Genomic DNA, 20,200 nt, shown 5'->3' on the forward strand with positions numbered 1-20,200 from the left:
GTTAGTCACTCAGTCATGCCCAACTCTTTGCGACCCCATGGACTGCAGCCCATCAGGCTCCTTTGTCTATGGAATTTTCCAGGCAAGGATTCTGGAGTGGTTTCCCATTTCCCTTTCCAGGGGATCTTCCCCACCCAGGGATCAAACCCGGGTCTCTTGCACTGCAAACAGATTCTTTACCGACTGAGCTACCAGGGAAGTCATATATTATGGGGTAGTGTGTCTTAAATCTCATTATAGATTTATATCTTATATGTAGAAAAGCCAAAAAGTCCACAAAGAACTGTTAATACTAATGAATTCAGCAAAGTTCAGTTCAGTCGCCCAGTAGTGTCTGACTCTTTGCAACCCCAGGGACCGCAGCACACGAGACCTCCCTGTCCATCACCAACTCCCAGAGTTTACCCAAACTCATGTTCATTGAGTTGGTGATGGCATCCAACCATCTCATCCTCTGTCATCTGCTTCTCCTCCTGCCCTCAATCTTTCCCAGCATCAGGGTCTTTACAAATGAGTCAGCTCTTTGCATCAGGTGGCCAAAGTATTGGAGTTTTAGCCTCAACATCAGTCCTTCCAATGAACACTCAGAACTGATCTCCTTTAGGATGGACTGGTTGGATCTTCTTGCAGTCCAAGGGACTCTCAAGAGTCTTTTCCAACACCACAGTTCAAAAGCATCAATTCTTCAGCGCTCAGCTTTCTTTATAGTCCAACTCTCACATCCATACATGACTACTGGAAAAACCATAGCCTTGACTAGACGGACCTTTGTTGGCAAAGTAATGTCTCTGCTTTTGAATATGCTATCTAGGTTGGTCATAATGTTCCTTCCAAGGAGTAAGTGTCTTTTAATTTCATGGCTACAATCACCATCTGCTGTGATTTTGGAGCCCAAGAAAATAAAGTCAACCACTGTTTCCACTGTTTCCCCATCTACTTGCCATTAAGTGATAGAAACAGATGCCATGATCTTCGCTTTCTGAATGTTGAGCTTTAAGCCAACTTTTCCACTCTCCTCTTTCACTTTCATCAAGAGGCTTTTTAGTTCCTCTTCATTTTCTGCCATAAGGGTGTTGTCATCTGCTTATCTGAGGTTATCAGCAAAGTAGCAGGATACAAAATTAACCTGCAAAAATCCATTGTATTTCTATACACAAACCATAAACAATCTGGAAAGAAACTTATGAAAATAATTCCATTTACAATAGCATCAGAAAGAATAAAATTCTTAGGAATTAACCAGTGACAGAAAACCTGTACAGTGAAAACTGCAAGACATTGTTGAAACAAATTAAAGAAGATATAAATAAATGGAAATGTACTCCTTGGAAGGAAAGTTATGACCAACCTAGACAGCATATTAAAAAGAAGAGACATCACTTTGTCAGCAAAGGTCCATCTAGTCAAGGCTATGGTTTTTCCAGTAGTCATGTATGGATGTGAGAGTTGGACTATAAAGAAAGCTGAGCGCTGAAGAATTGATGCTTTCAAACTGTGGTGTTGGAGAAGACTCTTGAGAGTCCCTTGGACTGCAAGGAGATCCAACCAGTCCATCCTAAAGGAGATAAGTCCTGGGTGTTCATTGGAAGGACTGACGTTGAAGCTAAAATTCCAATACTTTGGCCACCTGATGCGAAGAGCTGACTCATTTGAAAAGACCCTGATGCTGGGAAAGATTGAGGGCAGGAGGAGAAGCAGATGACAGAGGATGAGATGGTTGGATGGCATCACTGACTCAATGGACATGGGTTTAGGTGGACTCTGAGAGTTGGTGATAGACAGGGAGGCCTGGCGTGCTGCAGTTCATGGGGTCACAAAGAATTGGACACGACTGAGCAACTGAACTGAATGAACCCATGTTTATAGACTGGAAGACTTAATATTGTTAAGAAATGTCAATTCTACTCAAAGTGATCTACAAATTCAATGCAAGCCCTATAAAAATCCCAATGATTTTTTTTTCAGAAGTAGAAAAATCCATACCCAAATTTATGTGAAAACATAAAGGACTCTGAATGAACAAATGATATTTAAAAAGAACAAAGCTGGAGTATGAAATCATACTTCCTGACTTCAGAACTCATCAGAAAACTATAGCAGTCAAAACAGTTTGTTATAGGCATAAAGACAGACACATATAGACCAGCGAAAGAGAATTGACAGCCCAGAAACAAACTGATGCATTTAACCCATGGCTAAATTATTTTTGACAAGAATGCCAAGACCATTCAATGGGGAAAGGATAATCTTTGCAATAAATGGTGCTGGGAAAACTGGATATCCATATTCAAAAGAATGAAGTTGGAACTTATACAATACTATACATAAAAACTAACTCAAAAGGCATTAAAGACTGTAATACTTAAAATAATTCCTGAAACTATAAAAACTCTTAGACAAAGGAATTCCCTGGCAGCCCAGTGGTTAAGACTCAGCACTTTCACTGCTGTGGCCCAGGTTCAATCCCTGGACAGGGAACTAAGAACCCACAAGCCATGTGGGCCCTCCCCCCCCAAAAAAATGGCCATTAAAAAACTCTTAGATGAAATATAGCGCAAAAGCTTCATAACACTGGATTTAGAGGTGAATTCTTGGATAGGACATCAAACCACAGGAAACAAAATTAAAAATAGCCAAATTGCACTTCACAAAAATGAAAACATTTTCTGCGTCAAAAGACAGTTATCAACACAGTAAAAGGTCAACTCAAAGAATGGGGGAAAATATTTGCATATCATATATGGGGGATTAATATCCAGTACATAAAGAGAACTACTAAAACTAAACAACAAAGCAACCTGATTCAAAAATGGGCAAAAACTTTATGTTTTAATTTTTTTTTTACTTTTTGGCCACATCAAGTGGTATGTGGGACCTTAATTCCCCGACCAGGGGATGAACCCGTGCCCCCTGCAATAGAAGCAGAGTCCTAACCACTGGACCACCAGGGAAGTCCCCCTCAAATGGGCAAAAAGTTTAAATAGATATTTCCCCAACGAAAATGTACAAATGGCCAATAAGCACTTGAAAATATGCTCAATAGCACCAATCTTCAGGGAAATGCAAATCAAAACTGCAGTGAGATGAGATATCACCTCATATACATTGCAACAGTTATTGTCTAAAAGGCAAAATATAACAATTGTTGGTGAGGATGTGGAGAAATTGAAACCCTTGTGTGCTACTGGTGGGGATGCAAAATGGTGTATACTGTGGGAAACAGTACAGTGTTTTCCCAAAAAAATTAAAAATAGAATTACCGTATGATTCTTCTAACAACACAAGAGAGGACTTTACACATGGACAGCACCAGATGGTCAACACTGAAATCAGATTGATTATATTCTTTACAGCCAAAGATGGAGAAGCTCTATACTGTATACAAAAATAAGACCAGGAGCTAACTCTGACTCAGATCATGAAATCCTTATTGCCAAATTCAGACTTAAATATAAGAAAGTAGGAAAAACCACTTGACCATTCAGGTATGACCTAAATCAAATCCCTTATGATTATACAGTGGAAGTGACAGGCAGATTCAAGGGATTAGATCTGATAGAGTACCTGAAAATATGGATGGAGGGTCATGACATTGTACAGGAGATCATCCCCAAGAAAAAGAAATGCAAAAGTGTAAAATGGTTGTCTGAGGAGGCCTTACAAATAGCTGAGCAGAGACTCTAAAGGCAAAGGAGAAAAGGAAAGACATACCCATCTGAATGCAGTTCCAAAGAATAGCAAGGAGAGATAAAAAAGCCCTCCTCAGTGTTCTGGGCTTCCCTTGTGGCTCAGCTGGTAAAGAATCCACCTGCAATGCAGGAGACACGGTTCAATTCCTGGGTCGGGAAGATCCGCTGGAGAAGGGATAGGCTACCCACTCCAGTATTCTTGGGCTTCCCTTGTGGCTCAGCTGGTGAAGAATCCGCCTGCAATGTGGGAGACCTGTGTTTGATCCCTGGGTTGGGAAGATTCTCTGGAGAAGGGAATAGCTACCCACTCCAGTATTCTGGCCTGGAGAATTCCATGGACTGTATAGTCCACAGGGTCACAAAGAGTTGGACACAACTGAGTGACTTCACTTTCACTTTTCACTTTCATGCATTGGAGAAAGAAATGGCAACCAACTCCAGTGTTCTTGTCTGGGGAATCCCAGGGATGGGGGAGTCTGGTGGGCTGCTGTCTATGGGGTCGCACAGAGTCGGACACAACTGAAGCGACTTAGCAGCAGAAGCTGCAGAGAGACTTTCACTTTCACTTTTTTCTTTCCTCAGTGATCAATGCAAAGAAATAGGGAAAAAATAGAATGGGAAAGACTAGAGATTTCTTCAAGAAAACTAGGAATATTTCATGCAAAGATAGGCACAATAAAGGACAGAAATGGTATGGATCTAACAGAAGGAGAAAATATTAAGAAGAGGTGGCAAGAATACACAGAAGAACTATACAAAAAAATATTAATGACCTAGATAACTATGATGGTGTGATCAGTCACCTAGAGCCAGATATCCTGGAATGCAAAGTCAAGTGGGCCTTAGGAAGCATCACTATGAACAAAGCTAGTGAAGGTGATAAAATTCCAGCAGAGCTATTTGAAATCCTAAAAGATGATCCTGTGAAAGTGCTGCACTCAATATGCCAGCCTATTTGGAAAACAGTGGCCACAGGACTGGAAAAGGTCAGTTTTCATTCCAATCCCAAAGAAAGGTCATGCCAAAGAATGTTTGAACTACCACACAATTGCACTCATCTCACACACTAGCAAAGTAATGCTCAAAATTCTCCAGGTGAGTCTTCAATAGTATGTGAACCGAGAATCCAGATGTTCAAGCTGGATTTTAAAAAGGAAGAGGAACCAGAGATCAAATTGCCATCATTCATTGGATCATTGAAAAAGCAAGAGAGTTTCAGAAAAACAGCTACTTCTGCTTTATTGACTGTGCCAAAGCCTTTGACTGTGTGGATCACAACAAACTGTGGAAAATTCTTCATGAGATGGGAGTACCAGACCATCTTACTTGCCTCCTGAGAAACCTGTATGTAGGTTGGAAGCAACATTTAGAACCCAGACATAAAACAATGGACTGGTTCAAAGCTGGGTAAGGAATATGTCAAGGCTGTATATTGTCACCCTGTTTATTTAACTTCTACTCAGTGTATATCATGCAAAATTCCTGGCTGGATGAAGCACAAGTTGGTATCAAGATTGCTTGGAGGAATATCAATAACCTCAGATATGCAGATGACACCACCCTTATGGCAGAATGTTAAGACCTGAAGAGCTTCTTTATGAAAGTGAAAGAGGAGACTGAAAAAGCTGGCTTAAAACTCAACATTCAAAACCTAAGATCATGGCAACCAGTCCCATCACTTCATGGCGAATAGATGGGGAAACAATGGAAACAGTGACAGACTTTATTTTCTTGGGCTCCAAAATGACTGCAGATGGTGACTTCACCCATGAAATTAAAAGACACTTGCTCCTTGGAAGAAAAGCTATGACCAAACTAGACAGCATATTCAACAGCAGAGACATTACTTTGCCAACAAAGGTCCGTCTAGTCAAAGCTATGGTTTTTCCAGCAGTCATGTATGGTTGTGAGAGTTAGAGTACAAAGAAATCTGAGCACTTAAGAACTGATCCTTTTGAACAGTGGTGTTGGAGAAGACTCTTGAGAGTTCCCTGTACTGCAAGGAGATCAAACCAGTCAATTGTAAAAGAAATGAATCCTGAATATTCATCGAAGGACTGATGTTGAAATTGAAGCTCCAATACTTTGGCCACCTGATGTGAAGAACTGACTTATTGGAAAAGACCCTGATGCTGGGAAAGATTGAAAGCAGAAGGAGAAGGGGGCAACAGAGGATGAGATGGTTAGATGGCATCCCGACTTGAGGGATATGAGTTTGAGCAAGCTCTGGGAGTTGGTGAAGGACAGGGAAGCCTGGCGTGCTGCAGTCCATGGGGTTGCAAAGAGTTAGACGTGACTGAGTGACTGAACTGAACTGAACTGAACTGATGATTCAACAATTCAACTTCTGGATATATATCCAAAATAACTGAAAAGAGGTACTTGAAGAGATATTTGTATGTCCATGTTCACGGCAGCATCATTCACAGCTGCTAAAACAGGGAAGCAACCCAAGTGCCCCTTGATAGATGAATGGGTAAGCAAAATGTGGTAATATACATATAATGGAATATTATTTATTCTTAAAAAGGAAGAATATTCTGACATATGCTGCAATGTGAGTGAACCTGGAGACATTATCCTAAGGGAAACAAACCAGTCATGAAAAGATAAATATGGAATGACTCCACTTATATGAAATACTTACACTGGTCAAAATCATAGACAGGAAGTAGAATGGTGGTTGCCAGGAGCTATAGGGAAGGAAGAATGGACAGTTACTATTTGAGTATAGAGTTTCAGTTTTACAAGATGAAAATAGTTATGGAGATGGATGCTAGCGATGGTTGCACATTATGAATGCATTTAGTACCATTGAACTGTATACTTAAAATGGTTAAGATAATTTTTATGTTATGTATATTTTAGCACAATAAAAAAAACTGAAAAAATATTCTTTGGTGATTTTTACACACTGCAAGGCTTGAAATATTGGAAAATATCACTTGCTGTTTGAGGAATCAGGGTGAAGTCCATGAAGAAGTACAGTAGAATGAATCCAGAATTTCGATCTCAGAGACCTGGTTTCCTCTTTTGCTGTTGCTTCTTACTATGACATGTGAGACACTTAGTAAGCCTCATAACTGCTAAGCCTAGTTTTTATATGCAAATAAAAATGTGTCAAAGACTCACATCTGTCACAGAATTTTTATGAAGATTTTAAACAATGAAGAGAGATAAAACATGTGGAAGCACATAGAGTAATGCCAGATCTAGAGCTGGCAATCAATAAATGATAATTATGTCTGAACCTGAGCTGGTATTTGAGTCAGGCCTTGAAGGATGGATAAGATTTAAACATTCAGATCTGAGAGGGAAAATGTTTCCAGTAAAAAAAAGAAGAGTTTTTATGTACTGCATGGTTGTATGGCTATTTATGTGTCTGCACCATACAAAACACTTGGAAGCTTTGGAGCTAAATCAGATACAGATCTTTAGTTCAAAAAGCTAACACTCACCTTAGTAATTCATTCATTAAACTGATACAGACACTTTTTCTTTTGTAATGTTGCTTGTATTCCTAAAGTGCCACATATGTTTTAATAGGTGTTTTCTACCTTAAAGTATTTTACAAGTATCTATAACAGATGTTCATAAAGGTTCAAAGAAGAAAAGTCATATAAAAATTACTACCCCCACTTTCTCAATTCTGTCTTCATCAGACGTAACATGTGGTATGTCTACTTAAAATCACTTTTTGTGCATGCACATACAAATACAGTATGTATATATTTCTTTTTGCCTCTTGAAATCATACCTTACCTGCTGTTCTGGAAACTGCTTTTTATCCACTTTAAATAGAGTGCCAGTATCTTACTAAGTCAATATATATAAAGCAACCTCATTCTTTGAAATAACAGTATAGAATTCCATTTTATGTACATTTCATCATTTCTTCAATTAGTTACCTTTTGATAAGCATTTTGGCTATTTCCATTATGAATAATGCTGGAATAAATATCCTTAGACATATCTATGTTCTTTGTATAAATATATCTTAAGGGGAAATCCCCAGAAATGGAACCAAACAAAATTTCCACATTTCAATAGATAATGTTAAATTGGTATCTTAATGGAATGACTAATGTATACTCCCAGTAAAAGAATATGACAGTTGCTGTTTCCCTACATGTTCATCAACCCTGGATATTATCAAATTTATTTATAATCAAATTTAGATAAAAAGTGGTTGATTTCCTTACAGTAAAATTATTAATAAAGTTACTATAAAATTTTTAAATAAACAATCTTATTATAAAGTATGACTAAAGTTCAACATCTTTCCATGTGTTTATTTCTATTTATATATTTTTAGGTGAATTATCTTTTTATATTCTTACTCATATTAAGAAATTATTTTTATTTTGCAAGATTTTTTCAGTTTGACTTTTTTTCATTGGCACTGTCATATCTTTCCCCATGTACAAATTTTTAAATTTTATGTAGTTAAATTTATTAATCTTTCAAGTATTTTGAATTCCTTCATTCCAGGATTTAAAAAAATGATATACATTTTAAATTCTAGGGCTTCCCTGGTGGCTAGCTGGTAAAGAATCTGCCTGCAATGTGGAAGACCCAGGTTTGATCCCTGGGTTGGGAAGATCCCCTGGAGAAGGAAATGACAACGCACTCCAGTATTCTTGCCTGGAGAATTCCATAGGCAGAGAAGCCTGCAGGCTACACCCTATGGGGTCACAAAGAGTAGGACATGACTGAATAACTAACACTTTCACTTTAAATTCCAGTCTTAAATTGCAACATTCTATTAAAATAATATTCATAATATGAAAAAAAGAGGGAAAAGTTTATAAATTTTATCTTCTGATTATACTATATCAGTTATGGTAAAAGTTAATGAATGTGATTTATTTATGTTCAGTTTTTCAAATCAAGATTTTGGACAAAATTAGTTAATTATTCAAAACATGAAATTTATTTTAGCCCCAATGGCAACTGTTCTGATTTGAAGAAATGACAGGTAAAATTTTAAAGAATGCATTTTTTCAGAAATAGTTTTAAAGATCTGGGAGTCCTATACTCTCCTCCACAAAGTATTATTTTGTAAATTATTAGTCTAAGTATAGATCACATCACTGGCATTATAGTATTGTTTTAGTTGTCAACAGTTGAGTACTAACATACCCCCTATTTTCAACAAGCTTGAGGGTATGTTTTAATTTTATTACTGTAAAGAAATTTAAATTATGTTCATAAGTCTAAACCTTGCCTGCTAGCAAAACAGTATGTAATGTTTTATTCTCTGCTGATACCATCATCTCTAACCATTGCCACAGATGCAATATGGTACATTGATTACCTCTGTTTCATCTGCACTGCTTTGTATTTCCATTTCTGGAACACTAAAGCACTGCCAAATTAGCAAGATATCTGGATAAACTACTAATGCTTGCATCATCTGAAACCTTGAAACCAGTATCTCTTATTTGCTGAGCTAAACTAGGAAGTTGCATTCTTTTTTTTTTATTATTCATGCACAAAAATTCAAATTTTTAAAATACATATTTAAATGTTTTTAAAAATTAACTGTCAGCAAAATATTAAAATTTTCTAGCTTCCTAATTTCTACATTCAAAGTTTTTAGAAATGGCATCCCAGCATGTATCTTTTACTTTTTTGTATTATGTAACTGCTTGTTCACCTACTCATCTTTGTAGCATCTGTTGTTCATCTGATGTAGCATATTTGCCTTTAGCAGTGATCTGAATAATTAGAACAAGGATTCTTTCAGGAAGTGGATTCTATGCTTGGGGGATCAATTTCCTATTGACATTTAGAAAAAAAATATTTGCAGAAGAAATATATATTGATTATACCAATTGTAATCTAATCACAGGGGTTTGTCTCTGTGGAGTCTCTGCACTTGCATAGTGCAACTACTTCCAACTCAGTGTCAGTTCAGTTCAGTTGCTCAGTCGTGTCCGACTCTTTGCGACTCCAACTCAGTGTAGGTACTTCCAAATCCATAGGGCTTACATTCTGATTTCTACCAGACTCCAACATTTGACATGATCTTTTCCCTCAGACAAGATTCATGAGTGATTTTTATTCAATCAAACTTATGATTCTTCTGGTCATGTCTTTTCTCACCACCCCAAGTGCCTGACTGTCTTTAAGAACCTGTTCCTAAAATTGCCATTGGTTCAACAACTCTTTCCACCCTCCAATCCACCATCTAATCCTGCTGATAATTCAACTTTCCCTCTTCAAAGATGCTTTTACCTCCAGATTATATCAGATCTCCTTGCTATACATGATTAGTTTCATAGTACTTTTTTCCTTTTATTTCTCATGGTCTGTCATCATGTTTGTGCTGTTATTTGGAATGCCTGCCACATTCCATGAGAGACTGTTTCTGCATTGCTCACCATTTTACTGTCAGAGCCTGGCAATTAGTAGATACCCACTACATTGTTGAATGAATCAATGAATTCATGTCCAAACTCAAATCTCATATTCTCCAAAATGGCATTCCTCACCTTTCCAGCCACAGTGATGGACAAATTCCTTTCTTGAACTTAAGACTCATCTTGTTGATGCCATTCATTTATCCTAAGGAAGCACAGATTCACAGATTCAGTAGGAGTAGATAGAAAGCTTTCTACTATAAATAATGTAAGTCCCTGAAATAAAAGTCTTGGTTTAGTTTTTGTGAACACCATCATTAATGATGGGGACTTGACTTCTGAAGTATCATGAACCATCCTTGGACTATTCAAATGTTTAGAAATATTTCTTATATTTGGCAAGACATTCTTGGGCTTTTCAAGATGAATTTGGCTCCTAAGCATAAAAGACTAAGCCCATTTGCTCTTCTAATGATGGTCCTTTCAGGTAGTCAAAGATTGCTCTCTTGCTCAATCAAAACATAGCCCCTCCTTCAATTATTGCTTTTATGCTGTGGTTTTTGGACTCTTTCATCATCCTGATTTCCTCTCTGTGAACTCATTCCAGTTTGTCAATGTCCTTCTTGAAATAAAATTACTTTTGTTACCAGTAATTTTATTTTAAATTTAAAAATTCTTATTTTTTGAAGGTTAAAGTCACTCAGTCCTGTCCAACTCATGGGATTCTCCAGGCCAAAATACTGGAGTGGTTACCTTTTCCCTTATCCAGGGGATCTTCCTAACCCAGGGATTGAACCCAGGTCTTCTGCATTGCAGGCAGATTCTTTACCAGCTGAGCCACAAGGGAAACCCAAGAATATTGGAGTGGGTAGCCTATCCCTTTTCCAGCAGATCTTCCCAACCCAGGAATTGAAGGAGGGTCTCCTGCATTGCAGGCAGATTCTTTACCAACTGAGCTCTCAGGGAAGCCTAATTATTATTATTATTATTATTATTAAAAAAATTTTTAAGTATGCTAATACCATAATATTTAAAATTTCTATAAATTCAGAGGTTGCTCTTTCTAAGAATAAATTTATGACAGTTCTTTCAGTCTAAGTTCAGAAATTTGAAAAGTTAATTTTGATTAAGTAATAGATACCTTTTTTGGCAGCTGTGAACAGTTAGTTGCTGGAGGATTGGTTAGATTACACAACCAATTCTATACTTACTGTTTAAAATTATCTGACTTGCTCTGTCCACTGGCTAGTTGAACTTCAAACGGACTTAAAGGAATGAGTAACAAAATACTGTGCTTGTTTAGGTGTGAGGAAAAGGTTTAGTTTTATAGCTATTACCTGTTAAGGATCCAAACCCAACGGTTAATAATAATCATCTCTTTCCTGGGCTCAACAAAAATGTTTTGATGGGGTTCATACCAGCCTCTGTTGAGGGTATCAGCTTTCATTTAAAAAAATCATCATTAGTTTCAGTGGTCATTACAAACCTTACTAAATTGCTGATGATATCCTTCATTGCCAAGCATGAATTGTCTTTTTCAGTCATTTATATAGAATTTATCCTCCATTCCAAGATCATAATAAATTGCAAAGTTGCTGATAATAATAATAACTGTTTTTAATCCTCAAAACAAGACAACAAATGCTACAGAAGAGAAAGTAGCAAGTAAAATGGAATAAATTAGAAGAGGCAAGAAGTCTCTCTACTTAAATGGTTTTACTGTCTGGCACGTAGTTATGATCATTCAGTGTTTGCTAAATGATTGAAAACATTTGGGCAATAGGCATAATCCTACAACGGGGACAACACATAAGTAAGGTAGTTGGCTTATCTGGTAACTTATTTTCAATTTCAATTTTTACTACATTTTCAATTTCCATATTTTTGATAACTCAGAATGAGTTCAAAATAGCACTACAGTCATTAAAAATACTCAAATATTTCCCGAACGTGGTATAAGTCAATCTCCTATAATCCAAATATAATCTAAACTTATATAAGTTTCTTCCATCCTACCTTCTTTCCTTATGAAAAATTTACTTAGGCTATTTAAGAAATAGTTATTTTAAAAGTAGCTCATAAATGAAGCTATTAGTTGGCCCTGGATAGAGCCAGCTATAACAACGTGTTCAAGCTAATGAAAGGAACAAAAGAACCTTTGGAATGCACCAGCTTATTCAAAAATAGTAGTTGGTTTTTTTCAAGACTCTAAGGAACTGAAATTTCTCTTTAACAATTTTGTTGCTACCTTTCCTACAGAAATTACCTAGATTGCTTCTTGACCTCTACTTTGAGAGTAGAGGAAGTCTTGCTGTATAGTATTAGTTCCATAGCACGAAATATCCAAAATACTGTAGTTCTTGCATTCCTTGCACATTTGGACCTATTTCATCCCTGTATTAAAATGTATATCCTTTTTTTTGTATTGAGCTATAGTTGATTTACAATATATTGTCAGGTGTACAACATAGCAATTCAATATTTTTGTAGATCATACTCTGCTTCAAGTTATTACGAACCAGTGGCTTACAATATATATTCTTTACATAAATTTTTAAGAGAAAAGGCATTGGAAGTACATATTTTTTACATGAATATACATTATATATATTAAACATATATATTAAAATATATAGATATATCCTACAAACAATAATTGAAGTTTGAAAAATATTACTATACTTGTAAGTTCCATACTTTCAGAAGCATACACTTTTGGACTATCTGTCATAAACCAAATAAGTACTCGAGACAACCTGGGCCACATTTTAAAAATCTTTAAAAAGAAGAAAATAGAAGTTTATGCTTAAGAGTCCAATTTTCTATTAAAGTCCAGAAATGGTTACGAATCTTATTCTGCTTTACTTATTATGATTTAAGGATAGCCATCATATCAATAGAGGTGATCACCATAACTTCCAAGATCATTTTAGATAAAATAAAAAAATTTTAAACTAACACTGTTTTTATATGAAATAAATCTGTAATAAATTTGAAAACATCCATTGATTTATTATTTACAAGCAGTCTGTCATACCGTGCACTGTTTCAGGCACTAGGGTACAAAAAAGAATGTAACATAAAATTCTTGCCCTTAGGGAGCTGACATTTTAGTGACAGGTGTCAGCTTTTTTCTCCTTTGTAGGTATTTAGCATATACTTTTTACAGTTACAGAAATAGTATGCTGCAGAACCTAAAGAAAATGAAGAAACATTAGTTGAAGACTTCAGAAGTGGGTTTGTCTTGTTTGTACTAGGAATTGACTGTCACATTAAATTAGCATTTCAGAAGTAGCTATTTAAATCCATATTGTTGACACTACAGTGAAAGCAGTGAAACTAGTCAGCAGATGATTAAGTTTTATGGTTGATGTCCACACTTTTGTATCCTGGGACCAATATCAAGTTTCTGGGAAAAACATCCTTGCTGTCTCCCCATGTCCCTCTATTATTATTAAGTCAGGGTCTCAGCTTGTTGTTGGTGTTAAATGTGTTCTGGGAATAAAGATGTATCTCAATCATTCTTTCTGCATTTTTCACTTATCAATCTGAGATTTACTTCAGCTTTTCCAGGTTTTTTCCTCTCTTGAGGCAAGAAGCATTTAGATTGTTTATTATATATTCCACAAGGGAAAGTCTGCATTTAACTGGCTACTTTTTCAATTCCCAAGACCATCAGTTAGTAGAATCAATATTATTTCTGGGTGAGTGGAACAACCTTTACTAGCAGCTGGAGGTGGTATGTACATTTCTAGCTAGATTACTGACTTCCCATTAACTAGTCTATTAAGAAAGCGACACTGTTCCCACGGAAATTAACAACCATTCAATTCAGGCTTGAAATCTTAAGGCTGAAGTGGAGAAAAAATTGGATTGTCATGGGTTGTGTTACTGTTTGAGGAGGGCAGACAGGAGTTAGTGAATGGATAGTGTCAAAATCGGACTTTACTAAATGACTCATTAAAACTGCAAGAAAGACGAACCTCTACTGGCTCCAGAAGATTAAAACAGAAAAAAGATTCAAAAACCTGTTTTCAAACAAAATTTAGCAAATGTGGGAAACATATAAATTCAGTCTGGATGCTTGCAAGACCACCTCCCCTATCGCTCAGGCCAGAAACCGGGCACAGGTATGAGATTTTGCAAAAACAGCTTTCAAAACTATTTTCCAAAGCGAAACGGTGTGCCTGAAGAGCTTCGGAGTGGAAACCACTTCACGCAGTCTAGTATTCTCCCTGGGTTGCTAACCTCTCCGCCTTTCCCATCCCGCCACTCCCACTTGGCCGCTGCCTCAAGGCAGAGGGCGTTTGTTTACGTGACGTCAGCCATAGTAAGCAGCCCCCGCCCCCGTTTCCCTCTGGCCGCCGCGTTTCCCGCGCCACGGCACTTCTCCCCTTAAAAGGACAATAGAGGCCTCGGGAGCGCGCTCGGCCGCCGGGCCTTTTCCCCTCCCAGCCCTCGACGCGCGCGCGCCCGTATGCAAATAAGTTCGATTCAGGAGAATTTTGTACCGGGAGCCGCGCGTGCGCAGAGGGAAAGCGGAATCTACACCTTCCCCGCCAGCGGTAGCAACTGCAGAACTGCAGGAGACAATCTTTCTAGACAAGGCAGTTGAGGAGGAGGGAGCGATTTGAAGGGGGGGTTGACTTGGCGTGCACTTCGCCCCTCGGGAACGTTATTGCGCGTGGAACGGCTGGTTTTCGAAGGTGAGTAACTCGAACCATTACTGTGGTGCAAAACTGTCTCACGAGGCTTTGATTTCAGAGTGGTTTCTTTTCTCTTTTCACCTCACCTCACTACCTCCCCCAGTCCTTCTACAGACACACGCACACATTTATACACACAGGAAGTTTTGTCTTGGAGATGGCATTTCGGGGAGCGCTGTTTTCGTGATCTTCAGACCCCAGATTCTTTTGTATCTGCATGTTTAGTGTGCCCTTTTAAATTAGGGAGGTTATTTGAGGAAAAGCGAAAGTCTTGGGGTGGGGGAAGTGAACAGAGTCAGGAAAGGGGTGAGGAGTCGCTGGAGTTGAGGGATCCACGTTGAAGGTGACAATGACTTTTCGCAGCCGCAGTGTTCGCTGGCGAAAGGGAGCCCGGTGGCTTAAAGGCCCCAGAGAAAAGGACTTGCTGGCGACTGCAGAGGGGCCCCGGGTCTGTGCACCCGCGTGGGCGCGCGCCCGGGAGTGGCCGGGCGCCGTTGTTGGCCCTCGTGGTTTAGTTTCTTGCGGCCCCTCGCGCGTGTTGTCATGAGGGTGCACAATGAACGCCCCTCGCTCGGAAACTAAGTTGCAGCCTACTTGCGAGTTGGAGGGCGGAGGGGGTTTAAATCGGCCTTTCGGGTCGGTGCCGGCGTGGCCATAGTGCACGCGGGTGGCGTTGTCCGCCCAACTCCGGAGGGATGCGGATGCGACAATGAGCAACACGCGGCCGCTCGGAAGCGGCCCCGGCTCTCAAACGCCTCTCCCCGGGCCGCGCCCAGACAGCGCGGGCGTCCGGGGTGTCGGTGGAGCCTCAAGTTTGGTTCGCAAATTTATTCACCTGTAGCGTATAAAGTGGGCGCCGCGGAGCTCTCTAGGGTGACGGTGTGCGGCTTAAGATGGCCAGTCGGAGCCGAGTTGACTCCGGGATGGAGGCAGCGGCGTTGTCGGTGCCTGAGGAGTGCGGGAACTCCGGAGGGCACTGCTTTTTGTGGGGAGCGTGACAGACCACGTGCTGGGGCTGCGACCCGGGTTTGGTCCGGGGTCCGACTGAGTGTCTGGCTCGCGGTTAGCAGGGAGATGCGAGCGCTGTCGGGGCTGGCCGGCCGGACAATGTGACTTGCTGATGATGGCGTCTTGCCAGTTTAAAAAGCAGAGTGAAAGTCGCCAACTCTCGGCCGGTGCGGGGCGGGGGATCCGGGCGTTTCTCATCAAGGACATTGCAAAACTTTGATTAAATGGGCCTACTGCTTGGGGAGGACGGCGGGACCGTCCCCGGACTCCCGGGGCGCAGGGTCCGGACCCTTCCCCTGGGCGATCGTCAAGTGTCTCCCCCTGGGAAACAATCCCACGCCCCTGATGCTGCACGTAGGCAGCGCCCGGCTGGACAGAAAACAAAGAGCTGCATGTGCCGGTGCGGGCCCGGCCGACCCTGGAGGCGGCCGCCTTGCAGGCCGGGCCCTCCTAAGTTCGGGCGAGTTTCGGGAGGGGCTTTTGTCCCTCGGCCCCTCGCGGGGAAACTTTGGCGACGCTACTTGTGCGTGGTGCGGTGCCGGAGCGCGGCGGGGAGGCGGCGTGCTTCCTCGCGGCGGGCGGCCGACGGGGAGCAGTCGGGGCTTGGCGCTGGAGCCGGGGCGCTGGGTGCCGCGACGGCCGAGGGCCCGGGAGAGAGCGGCCGCGAGGGCTCGGCCCGCTCCCCGGGGCCGGAGCCTGCGTCTGGGAGGTCTGTGGATCCGCCTTTGAAGTCGAACTGTTGCCATGTTTGAATTACGTCAGGGCAAAGCCATGAGGAGGAACAAGCCCCGGCAGCACGGCGTGCGGGAGGCGCGGCCTGCGGGAGGCGCCGGGCCGGCCGGGTGGGCGGGCGCGGGGCCCGTTGTTCCGGCGCAGGTGAGGGAGGCGGCGGAGAGGGACGCGCTTCCCTCCCGCCGCCACCCCCTCCCCTGCGGGCAGCTCTCCACTGGAACTTTCCTCCCGACCCCAGCTGCTGTGTTTACCCATGGGTCCGCCGGGGAGCTGTTCTGTTTGCTGCCTGGGTGTCTCTCTCTCGGCCGTCGCCGCGTGCCCGGGGGGAAGCGCAGCCTGGGGCCACCGCGGAGGACTGGGGCGGGACGGGGAGGCATTTTGCTGCTTTCGGGGAAACTGGCGAGCACCCCTTCCCCCCAGCCGAGCCGCGGCCCCCACGTTCAGGGGACCCAGCCCCGACGACACCCAAAAAGCAACCGCTGGGAACTTCTGGGCTCCCGTTGTCCTACAAAGGGAAGCGAGGACTGGGCGAACCGTGCGTGCAGCTCCGGTCTTTGTGTGTTTACGTGTGGGAGGGGGACCGGCTGTGGCCAGGGCTGTTTTGGTTGGGGTGGTGCTACTTGAGGTGGTCGCGCGGTGCAGAGTTTGTTCTGGTAACTCTGACCCCTACTAGATTTCTTTGTTTTTATTTTCTCGCTCTAATCTTCGATTACTCCAGGCACCCGGAAGACCAGGAATTACTGTGTCACAGCCAGACATGAAATGCTAGACAGTTCTCCCCATCCGTCCTTCCCCACACTCCTCACTCATATTATCCTAAGCTTAAGAAAAGGTCTCCCTCCCCCCCGCCTTTCTCCTAATAATTTTTTTAAAAAATGAATTTGACCTTGTCATTAAGAGTACTCAAAGCACCTGTTTTTAAACTGGAGTTTGCCACTCTTGAGCGTTTTCATAATTTATGTTACAAAGCCGAACACGTTTATTAGTTGCTCAATTTAAATAAACTTCTGGGACTGTTTCTGGTGGGCTATGGCATTTAAAGTATTTACGTAATGGTTTGGGCAAGGGGGAATGTTTTGGCCTAAAGGTGTGCTCAGCTCAGTGTTTCTGCGTTATCTTTGGACGACCTTGAAGAAGCTAGCACGTAGGAGTTAGGCCTCTCTAGATTTTCTGTGGGGGCTGGGGAGGAAGCTGCTCAGGGGGATGATACAAGGTAACGGCTAGCTGTCTCTGCTAGCTCTTCCTAGTTCCTGTGACTGGGATTGACCTGCTGGTTACCCCTCTTAGATTTTCTTTTCAAGCTAACTTTTTTTTTTTTTTTGGTATGTGGCCCCAGGCATAGCTCAGAAATTATGCTGGTTTGACACATGGATGCTTCTTTGGTATTTGGGGTTTGCTTGCAGTCTAGACATCCGATAAGCAGCACCGTGTCTGTTGTTTCTTTCCTTATTTCTCCTGTATTTTGATCATGTTTAAGGGTTAGAATCTAAAAGTGGCCTTTACTGAAAAATAAAAATATCCTTTGAGGGCCACGCCCGCACATACCAGAATATCCATACAAATTGAAACCAGTTTTGTGCTTTCATTGTTTTGCTATTCAGTACACTCTTTTCCCCCAAGTTTTGGTTGACCGAATGACAAATACCTACATGCTGCCAATATTAGTACATTTCTGAAATGAATAGAAAGATCTTGTCAAGAGAATGAGGAACTTCAGATTTAATAACCTTATAGCTTTCCTTTGGGGAGTTATTTCTCTGGGTCAGGTATTTATTAAAAAACGCATATGAGGAGCTTTGCCAATACACTGAGATTCTTTAATTTGTTTTCTTAATTAGTATTTCATAGCCGAGTTACAGCTAGATTTCAATGTTCTGAGAAATTTCAAATGTATCTAGAGTTTAAGGCTTTTGTTTTAAATATCAGATGATATGTGCAGCAGAGATTTGGTTTATCAAGGTAAATGAGTTGAGAGTGGGAAAGACACAGACAAGGTCTCTGCTGCCTTCTCGTTTTGCATTACTTTTGCAAGAGATTGGAGATAAAAAGTTCAATACATAGTATATTCTAGAATCTTGGGTGGGCCTCAAGACTGCTATTGCACAGTACTATTCTGTATATCTGGAACCTGAATGATCAGTTTTTTCTCCAGAGTTGGCAGGCAGACCTTGGGAAAACCTGGCTCATAAGCTCACAGTCAGGCAGATTTATGTCACAAAAGCACTTTGAGAATGATTTTCCATGTAAAATAAGTTTCTCACTGGGAAAAACTTAAAGCTAATTTGAAATGTAGACCAACGTCATAAGCTGTTGCAAGGACAAATTAATTTACCGTGCTAGGCACTTACTGGTTGCTTTAAAAGTATTACATTTTCTTTTTTTCCCTAAGCAGTGCTAGGCATATAATTGGCTAGGAAGGAGGGAAGTATATTTGTTGAGGCACTAGGTTAGTGTTCAGAAGTCCATGGGGTTGAAAAGATGTGATCCAAAGACGCTTGGTTTCCAAAGACGTGATCATCTTAAGCAAGTCACTTTGTAGTCAAATTTTGTCATCTGCAAAATAGCAATAATCATACCTGGTTCTCGGGGGTGTAAATAAGTAAATCATGTGCTTGGTAATACAACCTGTTGTCCTCACAACTTTGGAAAGTAGATATTTTGCAAAAGACAAAACAGATTTGGATCAGTTTCTTTGCTGGAATACATAATTTAGTAAATGAGAAGTGGAAAGAATAATTGTTTTTGGCCTCATTCCCCACCTTCAGAAACTGTTTCTGGGAAGACACTGCCTTAAACTCCTGCTTGCCAATCTAATTTTGATTCAACCAGGTAACATCAGAAAAGTCCAGTGGAAATCTAGAAAATACCATCTTCTTTGTGATTTGTCTACAAGAGTGTCCTGTTATAAATTGAAAATATTTTGTTATCTTTTGGTTCTCCAGTTTCTCTTTTTCAGTTTCCCTTTTAACTGAATTTGCAACTGAGTGGTTTTCTGTATTATGGAAATACAGCTAATCCAAAAGAAGGGAGTTTATTTTCAAGGGAGAGTTTTCTTTTTGTACTAGAAATATAGAAGTCACAGACACATTTGCTATTACATATTCAAGTACAAAAGTTGCAGTTTAACTAAAATAATTTTTTAAGCTTCATATTTAGTTGTTACCACCTACTATAAGTTTGATTTGGTGTAATGTTATTTTAATTTGGTTGATGTTAATGTATGCTGAGTTTAAATAGCTCTCTTTTTGAGATCCATTTCTACACACATTGTTCTCTTAATCCTCCTTTCCTCTACACATGCGTGCTTGAAATCAGGAAATATTTTTTCTACCAATTGTTACGAAAATGTTGACTTGTTTGCTATTAGTCTTTTCTGATTAAAGTCATTCATTTGGTTTACATTTCTTGGAAATCTTTAAAGCCCACTTTTTTTGTGGGGGGGTGCAAAAGTCTAGAAGCTAAATGTTAAAGAAAAATGACATTGTTCAAAACATCAGTTTTTTTTTTTTTAATGCACGTCTTTATTGTGGATACCATTCCAGTTTCATGCCCTTAAAAACACTGTTCAACTCCATTCTGTCTACCCCACACTTCTTAGCAAGTACCACCCAGTTCTGTATACGATGTACAGTCCGCACCTGGTTGTAATATAAGACTTATTAATAGTTTCTGTCCTGTAACAGTTTATCGTTGAGTAGAG

This window comes from Budorcas taxicolor, chromosome 5, assembly GCF_023091745.1.
Source record: "Budorcas taxicolor isolate Tak-1 chromosome 5, Takin1.1, whole genome shotgun sequence".
NCBI lineage: Eukaryota > Metazoa > Chordata > Mammalia > Artiodactyla > Bovidae > Budorcas > Budorcas taxicolor.